Source organism: Triturus cristatus, chromosome 7 (genome assembly GCF_964204655.1).
Source record: "Triturus cristatus chromosome 7, aTriCri1.1, whole genome shotgun sequence".
Lineage (NCBI taxonomy): Eukaryota > Metazoa > Chordata > Amphibia > Caudata > Salamandridae > Triturus > Triturus cristatus.
In genome coordinates, this window is record NC_140590.1 from 270,739,679 (window position 1) to 270,753,220 (window position 13,542).

At 41.6% G+C, this 13,542-nt stretch overlaps 1 protein-coding gene across 1 annotated transcript in view; it reads left to right on the plus strand.

The window, feature by feature from the left end:
- The window catches only part of LOC146809388 (uncharacterized), a 114,638-nt gene that overhangs the window by 16,903 nt on the left and 84,193 nt on the right, over positions 1–13,542 (plus strand). The gene's annotated exons all lie outside the window — the stretch shown is intronic.

Here is a 13,542-nt window from a genome sequence, read left to right on the forward strand (position 1 = left end):
ACTTATAGGCCCCCATTTGATACGTTTAATTGAGACTGTTTCATTATCTAGACTGAGCATGTTGCCTACAGCTAGATATTCCTCATGCCTCATGCTGCTAATGTTGACCAAAGCAGAGATTGGTTGATGATCGCTTCCGGAAGTGGATAATACCTTATACTCTACGCATCTCCTCAACAAATTCTTACTCAGGAAAATATAGTCAAGCGTGGAGATATTCTTAAATGTAGGTTGTGGAGTTGTTTTGAGCTGGCATATGTTATTCGCGGATCCCAGGTTAAATTCGTTAATGCAGGCTTCCATAAGCTTGCGACTACGGTCCTCGTGATTTTGTTCCTGGGCACATAAGTCTCTGATGTTAAAATCCCCAGTAATGGTGCATTCATGTCCAGGGTTCTCATGGAGGTAAGCTCTAACTGTCCTGATGATCCTTCTGATGTTTGTGTTTTTATCCTTTTTTTGGGGGGTTGACATATAGGTTAATTACTCCAAGTTTGAGCGGAGTGCCCTCTACTCTAAGCCCATTTATTGTTATAATCTGGACATCTGGTGCATATGTGGGCCAATCCTCGAATTGTAGTTGCAGATTTAATTTTGCAAATATCAAGATCCCTCCACCAGGTCTTCCAAAGATGTTTTTTTTGCTTGCCATGTATGGAAGGCCTGGTAGCCTTTAATGTAGTTGGCTGTTTCCATCCAAGTTTCCTGCAAGCATAAAATGTCTCCAGGCATCAGTAGTTTCATGGCTTCATTATTGGTCATGATCGACTTAAACCCTGCCACGTTCAAGCTAATTAGCCTAAACTTAGTGTTTAATGTCTCCATTTTAGTGCCTCTATGGTTGTCTATTTTAAGCCTCCCTGCAGGGCTGCGTTTATATAAACCATACAAGTTTGGTGTGTCCCTTGTACTAGGAGTTTCCCCAATCCTTGGAATACAATGCAACGGAAAGCCATGCCCAATCTTCCTGTTTGTTGGCCTGGGAGATTCTCACCTCCTTGCAGAGTCTGGTGCTAGTGCCTTTATGTAGCTCAACTTTAATGTCGTTGTTAAATGACTGACTTAAAATTGTCTTGGCACCCCTTAATGTGCTACACTATGTGCGAGGCCCTACTTGGTTTTGTGACCTCTGAAGAAGCACTTGTGGGTACTTTTCAGTTGGGCAACTGTCTATTCGGATGCCCCAATCCTTAAGAGTATCTGTTCCTGCCAGTATTGTTATGAATGTCTCGCTTATTGAGCCACTTTGTTAGGGTCGATTCCTTATTCCCTGTCCAAGTGTATTTTTTAAAGTATATCGCTACAAGTTGGGCAGATGTTAGATAGGCCAGTGAGGGTATACTTGTCAGAAGATACAGGATATTTGCACGATTTAGGATATCACCTGGGCCCCTAGTCTCAAATTCAGGGGTGAAGATCAGCATGAACTCCCCGTCTGCTAGAGGATTCAGAGCTAGGCCATTTTCCATGCCCTCATAACTCGTCCCTTTATGTATTTGTGCTGTGGGCTTAATTTGGCCGTTATTCTGGCCGGGCACTGCGTTTGCGGCCTTTTCTTGGTTAATGCTAGAGTGGCGAGACTGCTCGTGCCTCTCGCTCCTTTGGCCAGGTGAAGAGATCTTCCTTACTTGTGTTGTCTTTGTTGTTTGTGTGGGGAAAGCGCTTACTGTGTTTTGAGATTTGCAATAGCATTCCATATGAAGCTGGTGGAATTTCACTGCACCGGCTTCCTTCTAAGTTGCTAATGGTATTAGCTCGATTTTATCTACTAGTGACTTTTCACTGAGCATCTGACATTTTGGGTGGGAAGTCGTATTGTTGCTGGTATCTAGCCTATACCTTTGTTCCTGATTATCTTCCCCTCTCAATGACTCTACTCTAAGATCGCCGGTTTCTGGTCCCTTAGTTGGATAGCCAAAATTAGTAATCACTTTCTCAGCATATGTTTTTGCTTGTGGATTTAAGGAAGTTTGTGTATTACAGGATGAGGCTTTTTCCATATGTGGGCCTTCCATATGCTGTATTGGCGTATTGGCGGGCATGTTTTCCCATAGATTTCCTGGCAGTTGTTCTCCTTGGGTACTTTGGATGAGGAGCTGTTTCTCATTTGAAAGATAGGATAGATCATAGGACCCTCTTTATTGCGGACGTTATCAATATCAACCTGATTGCCGTGTTGGATTAAAATGTGTGTTGTTTCATGCTTTCTTTGCATGGCTAGCATCCCACCTTTCCGTTTGTTTGTTTTTTGAGCTTTCCGAAGTTTTTTCTTTTGCCGTCTCGATAGCTGCCCCTCAGTTGCCTTGTGGCCTGTATTCTTGGTTTGGTTAACCTCCTCTATGCTGGAGGCGGGGCTGGCCCTTTTAACCGGGATGTAGCAAGTATTTGTAGCTCCATTATCCTTTATGGTCTCTGAGTCCATAGCTATGGAAATATTTATGGCTCCGAAGCCACAGCCATGGCCCCGTTTTTCAGAGTATTTACCATTTAATGTGGGATTTATCCGTGCCTCACTGCATTGTTTTATTAGCGTTGCCAGCAAATCTGGGAGTGTAGTTAATTTCTCCACAATTGCTTCACTAAAGTTTTTTGCGGGGCTGGAGGTGCTCCCAAAGGCCTTTTTACTGACAATCAGCTGATCGATGTTGTGGCCAATTATGTCCACTTTTTCGTTCATGATCAGAACCGTTTGCGCCAGCATGTGTATTAGGTTCACCTGGATCTCTAATTTGTGTGATTGCCAGGAGAGTGCCTTTACTGCTTCCAGTAAGGACGTGTTTATTGTGTTCAAGATATATTCGGGGCCATGCTTTTTATTTATCTCTTGTTCGTCACTCTGGGCTCTGCAGTGTCTGTCAGTTGTGGCACCTACCGAGCCCTCTCCCAGTAGCTGCTGTTTAAAGTCTGCTATAGGTGTAGTTTTTGTTAATTCTGGGGATGCCAGATCTAAAAAGGAGATGAAAAACATTACAAAAAACTGGAGATTAATCCACTTGCAGTAATTAAAGAAGAGATACTAAGAATAACAAGGAAGGCCTGGAGGAAGGCTTTGTAAATAAAAAAGAATTTGAATATCTCAATATTGATTATCCAAGAACTCCAGATTTGTATACTCTCCCGAAAATACATAAGAGTACAACTAATCCTCCTGGACGCCCTATTTTGTCGGGTTGCGGTTCAATTCTTGAACCCATCGGCAAATATATAGATTTTTTCATTAAAGACTACATCCCCTTACAAGAGACCTATGTGAGAGATTCTATGCATATGATAAACCTTCTGGAAGACAGAACATATGACACTACAAACAATTTGCTAGCCACTCTGGACATCACTTCACTGTACACGAATATACCACAACAAGAATGTATAAAAGTGATTCAAGATTTATTAGATACTAGACCTAAACCCTACCAGGTTCCCACCACCTTTATCATCGCACTTCTGCAGATTGCATTGACATATAATTATTTTGTGTCAAAAGGTGAATACTATCAACAGTGTTCTGGTACAAGTATGGGTGCAATTTTTGCCCCAAATTTAGCGAACATCTACATGGACCATATAGAACACAAGTTCGTCCTCAATGATAATAACATATACCATTCCAAGATCACCTGTTGGAAAAGGTATATAGATTATATTTTTTGATTTGGTCAGATACTGTTTCAGAGTTTACTGCTTTTGTTTTATACTTGAATACAGTTCAACAACATTTAAAGTTTACATCTACTATACACAAATCCAATATTGCCTTCCTAGATCTAAACATATCACATGAAGATGGGAAATTGTATACCTCATTACATAGAAAGCCTACGGAGCGTAACACACTACTTGCCTATAACAGTCACCACTCGCGTGCATTAAGAAATGGCTTACCCCACGGACAGTTTTTGCGACTACGTCACAATTGCACAAAAAAAGAAGATTACATGAAGGAGGCGAATGTACTGCGAGAAAAACTGTTAGCTAGGGGATATCCAAAGAAGTTGGTAAAAAATTCTCTTAAAAGAGCATGGTTCTACCCCAGAGAGACATTACTTACCCCAAAGGAAAAACCTAAAGTAAATAAACTAATCTGTGTGACCACTTTTGGTATACACACGAATCAGATTCGGAAGCTAATTACAAAAAATTGGCACATTATTCGAAGTTTAGATTCCAGCATTGATGTCCCGATGTTTGCCTTTAAAAGGGGCAAGAATATAAAAGATCATCTCATTAGATCATCAATGCAAAAACCATTACAAGCAACAAGATCACTGCAGTCATCTTGGGGATTACCAGATGTAAAAGGGCATTACAAATGTGGCAATTGTGTTGCTTTATTTATTTAAGCCCAACACAAAAAAAATTGTACCTGGCAATGTTGATCAACAACTTAATTTTTTTGCAAATTGCAACACCAAAAATGGAGTCTATTGTATATTGTGTCCTTGTGGACTACCCTACATTGGTTAAACTCAACAAACAGTCAAGGCACGGATTGGACAACATCGAAGTAGGATTAGAAACTTGGTCCCGAATGCTCCCCTAGTAAACCATTTTTTAGATAAGGGGCACACAGCAAATGATATCCGCTGGCAAGTGATAGATAAAGTGGTTGCCTCTATTAGAGGTGGAGATCTATCACAGACACTTCAGAGATTAGAGTGTCGTTGGATCGAGCGTACTAACTCAATTGTACAAGGTTTGAATTCAGCAGAGGAATGGCGTGGGTTTGTTACCACCCTTGCCTGAATGAGTTTTTCAATCGTCTTGGTCTTATATATTCTGCCCTGTCGACCCTGATGTATTCTTGTTGAGGTTGCCTTGCCCATATAATACTCTGATTTATTCATCAATATCTGGCAAGAGTTAATGTGCAAGCAAATTTGTTGTCTAAATTATCTGTGCCGCCAAAAGATGGTATATTTGGATCTATACATCAGAGAACATTGCAAACAAAATGTTGACTCCGGTGTAATAATGCTATATGTGTGTAGTTTACACCTATTTGTACTGACCTAAGAAAAGGAATGAGTAGGTGCTTAACTAATAACTGATCACCTCTCAAAGGCTTTGACTAAATGATTTGGATTTAAAGGAATGCATGATATTGTTTTATAGATAACATGTTTAACAAACAATGGGGAACTGTCTTTAAGTTTTTGTTTACTGCATGCTTTAATTTCTTGTTTTATAAAGCTGATTCTGTGCCTCCCTAACTAATATCATAGTGTCGCCGTATAATAGAGAGAGAAAACATTGCGGAAACCTAATCATACAGTCATTGTAATTCTATTGGCAAATATTTGCTTGCACATTTCCCTAGATTGTATATAAATGAGAAGTGGTAAACTGCCTAGGAATGTATAATGTGCGTTCGGTCCATTTTCCGTGAGAGAGGCTTCATTTACCACTCATTGTGACTATACCACATGTAGTAAACGTCAGTTCGGTCTATTCACCATGAAAAGAAAACATCGTGGAAACCTAATGGTGCAGTCATTGTAACTTTATTAGCAAATATTTACACGTACATTTTTCTAGCCTGCACTTAAATGAGAAGTGGTAGGCTGCCTATCGATGTAAAACGCTTGTTTTGTCTATTCTCCATGAGAGAGGCTTCATTTACCACTCATTGTGATTATATCACACGGAGCAAACGTTCGTCCGGGCCATTCACTTTAATAGGGGCCTTATTGACCACTTAGTGTGACTGCACGACACGGATCAAACGTCGTATCTCCGTTGCAACATTAGGCTGTGTACCGACACACTTTAACGTTTTTAACTAAGAAGTATTTTTCAACTAGGTTTTAATGAAATGATGTGCATTTGAAGGATTGTACGATACTTCCCTAGATTTAATGTGTTTTACACACTATGGAGAACTGTCTTCAAGTTTTGCATGTTGCATGCTCGAATTCTTCATTTTATAAAGCCGTCTTCGTGCCTGTTCAAATAATATTACAGTGTCGCCAAATAAAAAAGTAATCATTGCGTAAATTCCATCTGGTAACATTATTGACTACTACTTGCTTGCACATCTCCGTGCGTGCACTTAAATGAGAAGCGCTGAGTTGCTTAGCAACCTCTTTACCGTGAAAGTGTGGTAAATATTCTTTTACCTGGACTGAATTTCATACGGAATCTTAAATAAAATAGCTCAGAATAATAAGAGGCAGAATCCGTGGTATAAGAGGTTTCTGAATGGGCTTTATTCCAAAATGGCCGACTCGAGTCGCGGCCTTCAGGTTCCGTCACCACGGGGGTTCAGGAAGTGAAGTACATACTTTATTGACAGGAAATTGCTTTTATAGATCATACATTACAATGAAATGAATACAGTAGGCGTAACAATTGATAAGGACATTGACGTTTGGGCTGCGTAACCAAAAATGGGTGTAATAATGAGTAAAGAGGAACATGATTGGTTATGATGTCATGTATAGGTGGATCTATAAGATAATACTTGGCATAGGTGCGCGCGCAGCAGTATGACGTGTAATTGACGTGTAACTAGGGGGTGACGGGGACTTGACATTTAGCTCTATATGTGGAGACGAGAAGTCTGGGGGGTCAAGTCAACCTAATCCCAAATCATATCTAACATCCTATGTTTAAAGAACTATGTTATCCACAAAAAGAAGGACTCTCGGACAGAATCTATTCTATACTGACTGTGCGTGCGTGTACAAGCGTCTAAGTGTCTACACTGAATGCGAGGGGGTAGGAATATTCCATGGTGACAGGGCTATGAATTACTTGCATGAGGACAGAGAAGATGGGCCTTTTTGCTTGGTAACTGGAAGAATGTTTACTTAAACTACTAGACAGGAATGCATCGGCTGAGGAGCAAAGTAGATAATTTGAAGGTGAAATACAGCTTCTTGGCAGGCAGGCGAAACTGGCCGAGGCAGGCACCGTTAGCTGCACAGGAAGTAGGACAAAGTTCATGGATACAGATGCGGGCTCAAACTGATGCTGTCAGAGGTAGAGAGCAGGGAAAGGCTTTGAGGACAGAATCGGGCCTACTCTGCCTGAACTGCAAAAATGGAGTAACTTAGCCATATAAAGTCGGTGGCCTTTCACACTTAGGGATCGAATATCCAGCCCATTGATGACGGATCTGACAGAGGACATGTTGATGGTGGACGCACATGTGTTTGCGTCTTCGAAACTGGAACTGGAGGGAACATACATGTGCTTGTAACATGCACATAGAACCGTTGGGGTCCAAGATAGGGGACATAACTGATCAGGAAAATCCACATTTCCACATTCCCTCCTTGTCCCCTACTTGCCCTTCAAGAGATATCGATCTTCATTAATCCATCGATTTGCTCATGGAGCATCATTTCTTCTTCTTTCTTCTTCCGGGATTTTGAACGAAAACCTTGATGTGGAATACACGATGTGGCACACAGACCACAAATCGCTGGTCCACATTGCAGGCATAAGCAGCAACTGAATAGTATAAGAAGGCCAATACCTAGGAAGGACAGAACTCTCCATCCCCAGGCTGATATCACACTCCAAAACCACCCGGACCACGTCCAAGTGCCTGGATCCTCGTGTATCTGGCTCACAATCTTATGAAGGCGTGTTATAGCTTTATATACAGATGGCGAATTTTTTGGTATGAATATACAGCAGCTGGATCCGATGACCCTACAAGCTCCGCCCCTATCGGCCAGGATGACGTCAAGGACAAGACGATTCTGAAGAACAACAATTCTCATCACCGATTGCTCCTCTGTCAGATTGCCTAGGGCGGCTATAGTCTCATTCACTACAGCTTCAAGAGTCTTGGTTAGCCTACGTATCAGCTTACTATTTGAAATTGTACCTATATAGGGAAAGATACCTTTATTGAAGTCTACATACTTGTCCCATGCCGTCTCAGTATAATCGACAACTGGGAGATCTCTTCGCTCTCTATTGTGTACTAAATGAACATTTCGATAATAATCAGGAGGAGCTAGGAAAACAGGTGGCAAAAGGAATGCTATGTAACAGGTACCATCCCAATCTAGAGGCAGACGCATATATGCGGTCTGACCACATATAAAGTAGGAATGGCGAGAAGCTCGAAATGAAGATTTACCTTGATCACTATATTCTACTGTAGTAACGCATTTGCTATGGCCCATATGTATGGAACCAACTTTTCTTACACATAATTCACCCTTAACTGGAAATACTGACATAGTGGGCAGAATTAGTTCAACTTCGGATTCGACATTCAGAATCATAAGATTAGGTGTAAAATTACCTAATCCATACACTTCATTTTCTAGATCAGTTCCTGTTCTACTGGGGTGACCCTCCTTATCAGGGTAACAGACTTTAAATAAAACTAGATTCAGATTTCCCCATATCCAATGGTGTTGATAAACTGCTGTGTCTGAGTCTATGGAATTTAGTAAACTAAACCATGCTCCACAGGAGCCATTATGTGTGAACGGATGGGGGAGGAAAGGCAGAACTCCTTTGTTATTCTGATAGGGAGGAAGTCGGCCACACACCCAACAATTAGTGGCATTACTAGTCTGATGGGACTGATGTAACATACTAATGAAAGTGTTATTACGCAGCGCAAGTCTATAAGATAATTCATGTGGGGGTAGGTCACTAAAAGAATGTTCATCAGTTATATTGAAAATATGTTTAGAAACAGGATAATACATATGCAACAATATACTTGCAGTAATTATTATAAAACTCAAGGAAAACAAAATTAATAATTTCATTATACAGTGGCTACGCAGTGCTTTACAGTATGCATGTCGTTTCAACATTGTTCTTGATTGTTCATGATTCAGACCTAAGGGATACATGTCGGGACAAATTCAACCGCTTCACCTAGGAGAGGACTTAAACAATCAAATCGTCCGACAGCCTGGGTCTAAGTTTCAGTTTGTAAAGGTCTGTGCTACTGGCCTCAGCCAAAGGTAGCTTTGAGTCAATGGGTGAAGACACACGAGGAGGACTGTTTATATCTGAAGGAAGTCCATGAAATTTCTTGATGTGGCTTGAATGGATCCAACCTTTTCTTCCTTCGATCTTCACGGCTGTCCTTGTGGTCAACAGGACTAGCTTGGGTGCCTTCCACCTCGGCTCCAGTTGGGTCTTTCTGTCAAAGTTCCTCACAAGGACATAATCGCCCGGGATTACGTCATGGGGTTTCACCTCAGTGTTGTCAGGAAAGGCTGCAGCCACCTGTGAACGACAAGATTGTAGTGCAGACATCAAGGAAGCCAGGTAATCTGTCAGCATATTACAATCAACATCAGTTATTTTACGGGGTATAGGCGTCCCCCACATATTCGGTGGTCTGCCGAAGATCACCTCATACGGGGATAGCCCTGTTCGAGAGTGTGCTACCATTCGTATGTAAAATAGTGCAACTGGTAAGGCTACTATCCAGTCAACACCTTTCTCCTGACATATTTTAGACAATCTGATTTTCAAAATTTGATTATGTCGTTCCACGAGACCTGCTACCTCGGGATGTCGGACACAATGAAACTTCCACTGATATCCCAGCAAAAGTGAAACATGTTTCATTAATTCAGATGAGAAAGGCTGGCCGTTATCTGAATATACAACACGTGGTAAACCGTACCGTGGGAAGAATTCTCGAACTAGCTGCTTGGCAGTAGTCGGGGCAGTGTAATCTGAAACCGGGTATGCCTCCGTCCAACGGGACAGAGCGCAAACAACTACGAGAACATATTTGAATCCTCGACATCGTTCCATCTGGATATAATCCATCTGGAGAGCTTCGAAAGGATGATCAGGAGTATGAAATCCACCCTGTTCTACGGGAACACTTTTTCCTGGGTTGAACTGACAACATATCATACAGGTACGGATTTTTTGTTTAGCTGCTGCTCGTAAATGTTTATTGAACCAAATGTGTTGAATGCTATCTAGCATAGCTTTCTCTCCTAAGTGCGCCGGACTGTGAATTGTAGCTATAATGGCTTGGACCATAGAGTCAGGAAGAAACCATACAGATTTCTCCTTTGTCACCCATCCCTGATCTGTCTGGATCCCTCCTAGTTCAGTCCATTTCTTTATTTCTTCTGTTGTGGCATGTGACTGTATGTCAATTATATCAAGTGCGGGATCCTTAATTGTCATACACTGTGTTGGTGTCGGGACTATTGGCTTTGTCATGTCGGATATGTGAGTCTGAGCAGTCTGTTTAGCTGTTCTGTCAGCTAAATCATTGCCTTGAGAAATGATATCAGTAACCTTCGTGTGTGCTTTACATTTCATAATCGATATAGCTGTGGGCAGATGGATTGCGTCTAACAAAGCATGAATGAGAGACCCATGCTGAATATGGGTCCCATGAGAAGTTAAATAACCCCTCTCTCGCCAAAGCACCCCGAAGTCATGTACAACTCCGAATGCATAACGTGAATCAGTGTATATGTTAACTTTCTTATTTGTGGCTTGAATACAGGCTTGTGTTAGAGCAATAAGTTCTGCTGCTTGGGCTGACAAAGTATCTATACAGTTTGTTTCAATAACTTCAGTGTCTGTTGTGACTGCATACGCGGCCACTAAATCTCCTGTACTTGTTCTCATGCACGATCCATCTACATACAACGTCAGGTCTGGATCTAACAATGGAACGTCTGTTAAGTCTTGTCTGGGTTTCGTCTTTATTTCAATAACTTCAACACAATCATGAGCTAGTGGGTCTGTTCCAATTACAGGTAAAAGTGTAGCAGGATTCAATGTATTACAACGTCGGATCTCTATGTGTGGCTGAAACAATGTCAGTTCATAACCGGTAAGTCTTGCTATGGTCAAGTGTTGTGTTTGCGTTCGGTTCACAAGGACTTCTACTGCATGTGGTACTTGTACTGTCAATGGATGTCCTAACACTATGGCATCGCTTTGTCTAATTGCTAAAGCTGTTGCTGCCACTGATTTCAGGCACGCAGGCAAAGCCTGAGCTACGGGATCTAATGTACTGGAAAAATACGCACATGGCTTGCGTGATCCTGCTTGTTCCTGAGTGAGTACTGACAAGGCAGTACCTTCGCGTTCTGTAACAAAGAGTGTAAAATGTTTGCTGTAACATGGTGTCGCTAAAACAGGTGCTTGACATAGAGCTTTCTTTAAGCTTTCAAAAGCTTGTGTGTGTTCCTGGGTCCAAGGGAGGACAGTCGATGTGGCTGCCTCCTGTGTTGTCAACTGAATGAGTGGTTTTGCTAGAAATGCGTACTGAGGGATCCACTGCCTACAATATGAAGTGAGGCCTATAAAAGCCCGTACTTCCTTTTGTGTCTTGGGTATTGACATGTTAGCAATTAACTGAATGCGATCTGGTGTAAGCTGCCTTCCCTCCTTGGACAGCGAGTGACCAAGATAAATAACTCGCTGGACACAGAATTGCAGCTTAGAAGGAGACACCTTGTGCCCCTTGTCTGCTAGAAAATGTAAAACTGTCAGAGAAGCCTTTTCACATTCAGGTTCGCTTCTTGCGGTGATCAGCAGATCATCGACATATTGAAGCAAGGCAGTGTTAACTGGCATGTGGATACTGTCAAGTTCTCGTTTCAGTGCTTGGCTATAGATGCTGGGGCTTTCTGTAAATCCTTGAGGTGCGCGTGAGAATTTAAAGCTACGCCCATTTAAACTGAATCCGAACAAATATTGGCTTTCCGGATCTATGGGGACGCTGAAAAAGGCATTCTTGAGATCAATTACAGTAAAGAATGTTGCTTCGGAATCAATGGCTGTCAATAATGATGAGATATCGGGGACCACAGGAAATTGTGGTACAATGCATTTGTTTAATTCGCGTAAATCAATAACCAATCGATACACTGGCGGAGCTGTAGGATCTGTTCGTTTAAGAATCGGAATTATCGGTGAATTACATACATTGGAGTCTGTTTCTACAACTACTCCTTGGGCAATTAGCTCGTCAATGATTTTCAGCAAAGCCACTACAGCATCTGGTGGTAACTTGTATTGTCGCATTCGTGGTAGCACCACTCCTGCCTTTAATGTGACTCGGTATGGTGTAATGTTCATGCAACCAACATCAGTAGGGCCTTGTGCCCATAGATGTGCTGGTAAAGTCTGTAATCGGCGATCCATGTCTCTGGATACATAATGACCTTTAAAATCACGTAAAAACAATCGTACTCCTTCCGGAGAACAACAGATAATAGCCCCTAGGGCTTTCAATGTCTTTATACCTAACAGGTTTTCTGGACAAGATTTGGTAAGCAATAAATCAGTAGTTCGTGTCAAAGGACCAATCGTAAGTGGAAGTGGCTGTGATACCTCATTAACAATAGGCTTTCCTGAAAAACCAAGGGAAACATTTTGAGAGCCTGAGAGGGGTGCCCCTGGAACTTCACTACGTTTTATAGTTGTTCGACTTGCCCCTGTATCGAGTAAGAATTTTCTATCTTGACCTAATAATTCACTATGTACATAAGGTCCTTCTTGATCTACAGGAATCTCAATAAGGGGTAAGTCAACTTCCCTCTCTAGGCTAGTTCATGCGTAACGCTGATACTCAGGATATTCATACTGTGCAGTCTGATACATTTGTCGTGTTGTGGTTTGTGTGGCAGCAGCAGGCATCGATGGTGCAGCTGGCACAAACTGTATGGATTGTTGTGAGGCTGGCATAGACTGTTGCTGAGCTGGCATGGACTGTCCATGCTGCGTAGCTCCTTGTTCATTCTGATCCTGTCTGAGTGGTCGTGGTCTTTCTTTTGCAATACCTATAGCTATATTACGCTTCAGGACTTGACAATCGTGTACATAATGGCCTAGTTGTTTACAGTAATTGCATGTTCCCTTTACAGGAACTGCTGAATCTCCGGAATGTGTCACACCCTTTTTGTGACCATCCGCTGGTACTGTCTGGGAAACTAGCATTTTTATTTTTGTATCCTTCATACGTCTTTGTTCGTGTTCTTGTTCATCTCTAATTCTATTGTGATGATACTGTAACATTTGTAGCATTTGTGACGGAGTGTTACTTTGCCATGTACTCTCGAATTTCAATATTCTATTCTTTACTGGAGGCAATGCATTTTCCACTAATTTTGTCACAAATAAATGTGGATACGACTCACTACTTGCTTTTATACCACTATTTACACCAAAACATTTTTCAAATCGGGCATAATAATCACTTGTGTCTTCATCATGCTTTTGTTTACAGGCTGAGATTGCACCCCAATCTTCCTTTTTCGTAGTTAATAAACGTGGCAGTACTTGTACTAGTAAACCTGGTAATGCTTTAACTTTATCCCCGAGCCCTGAACCTGCGGTTCGGGCCCTTTCCTCTGCTTCTAATGCTGTCCAATCTATTTTTTGGTCTCCCACTTCCCACTCTTTTTCTTTCAGTTTTTCATAAATGCCAGCAGGCATTAGCACCTTTAATATTGTCATAATATCAGGATAGGTATACTCTCCCATCAGTAACATGTCTTTAATTTCTCGGTGAAAACCCGCTGGGTCTTTGTCATGACTCGGTACTACTTTCTTCATTTCTAACAATTC